Here is a 2,500-nt window from a genome sequence, read left to right as displayed (position 1 = left end):
ATGAAACTCGAATTTAAGCCATATTAAACTGGTAATATTGTGATTTTATGCCTGGTTTTCCATACGTTAGTTTAAATAGAGAGTTATGGAATATAACCTTGGCATATTGGCACTAAAATATATAATAAAGACATTTCAAATCAAACTGAAATGTATTGAAATGAATTTTTCCCATACATTTTTGACAATGTGAGGTGTGCATGGCAAAAAACACTCACGGTGAAGGCATGTGAAATAATATGAAAATATCAAAAGTTAACTAACCAATGATATTGAAGCATATAAATCGAATCATAACTATATGAAACTCGAATTTAAGCCATATTAAACTGGTAATATTGTGATTTTATGCCTGGTTTTCCATACGTTAGTTTAAATAGAGAGTTATGGAAGATAACCTTGGCATATTGGCACTAAAATATATAATAAAGACATTTCAAATCAAACTGAAATGTATTGAAATGAATTTTTCCCATACATTTTTGACAATGTGAGGTGTGCATGGCAAAAAACACTCACGGTGAAGGCATGTGATATAATATGAAAATATCAAAAGTTAACTAACCAATGATATTGAAGCATATAAATCGAATCATAACTATATGAAACTCGAATTTGAGCCATATTAAACTGGTAATATTGTGATTTTATGCCTGGTTTTCCATACGTTAGTTTAAATAGAAAAAAATTCTCGAATATATATACATATATGAAGAATCTATATTCTATACTAACATTTTATGGAATATAACCTTGGCATATTGCCATTAAAATATATAATAAAGACATTTCAAATCAAACTGAAATGTATTGAAATGAATTTTTCCCATACATTTTTGACAATGTGAGGTGTGCATGGCAAAAAACACTCACGGTGAAGGCATGTGAAATAATATGAAAATATCAAAAGTTAACTAACCAATGATATTGAAGCATATAAATCGAATCATAACTATATGAAACTCGAATTTAAGCCATATTAAACTGGTAATATTGTGATTTTATGCCTGGTTTTCCATACGTTAGTTTAAATAGAGAGTTATGGAATATAACCTTGGCATATTGGCACTAAAATATATAATAAAGACATTTCAAATCAAACTGAAATGTATTGAAATGAATTTTTCCCATACATTTTTGACAATGTGAGGTGTGCATGGCAAAAAACACTCACGGTGAAGGCATGTGAAATAATATGAAAATATCAAAAGTTAACTAACCAATGATATTGAAGCATATAAATCGAATCATAACTATATGAAACTCGAATTTAAGCCATATTAAACTGGTAATATTGTGATTTTATGCCTGGTTTTCCATACGTTAGTTTAAATAGAGAGTTATGGAATATAACCTTGGCATATTGGCACTAAAATATATAATAAAGACATTTCAAATCAAACTGAAATGTATTGAAATGAATTTTTCCCATACATTTTTGACAATGTGAGGTGTGCATGGCAAAAAACACTCACGGTGAAGGCATGTGATATAATATGAAAATATCAAAAGTTAACTAACCAATGATATTGAAGCATATAAATCGAATCATAACTATATGAAACTCGAATTTGAGCCATATTAAACTGGTAATATTGTGATTTTATGCCTGGTTTTCCATACGTTAGTTTAAATAGAAAAAAATTCTCGAATATATATACATATATGAAGAATCTATATTCTATACTAACATTTTATGGAATATAACCTTGGCATATTGCCATTAAAATATATAATAAAGACATTTCAAATCAAACTGAAATGTATTGAAATGAATTTTTCCCATACATTTTTGACAATGTGAGGTGTGCATGGCAAAAAACACTCACGGTGAAGGCATGTGATATAATATGAAAATATCAAAAGTTAACTAACCAATGATATTGAAGCATATAAATCGAATCATAACTATATGAAACTCGAATTTGAGCCATATTAAACTGGTAATATTATGATTTTATTCCTGGTTTTCCATACGTTAGTTTAAATAGAAAAAATTTTCGAATATATATACATATATGAAGAATCTATATTCTATACTAACATGTTATGGCATATTGGTGTTATTGTATTTTATTCCTGGTTTTCTATAGTTAGTTTAAATAGAAATAAATTTTTGAATTCAAAATTTTATATTCTATACTAGCATTACATAGAAATTATCCTCAACTGTTTGTTTCTTGTATAAATACAGGAAATTAAACAGATGATGAAGAGAAAAAAATAAGAAAAACAAAAATTTATAAGAAAAATTAAATTTTAAACAAAGGAAAAGAGGAGAAAATTTTTTCAATCATATATATTTATGATTAAAAAATAGAATTATGAAGTTATTAATTTCAATTCAAAGAGAAAAATTATGTAATATATGAAATTATTACATTAAAAATGCATTTGAAAAAAAAGTAAAATGTTATTAAGAATGATAAATTATTTGAAAATTGGCAAATATTAAGAAGAAATATCGTTCTTATATTTTTATATAAAATATATAATATAG

This window comes from Anastrepha obliqua, unplaced genomic scaffold (genome assembly GCF_027943255.1).
Source record: "Anastrepha obliqua isolate idAnaObli1 unplaced genomic scaffold, idAnaObli1_1.0 ptg000104l, whole genome shotgun sequence".
NCBI classification, from domain to species: Eukaryota; Metazoa; Arthropoda; class Insecta; order Diptera; family Tephritidae; genus Anastrepha; species Anastrepha obliqua.
This window is presented reverse-complemented; position numbering follows the sequence as displayed.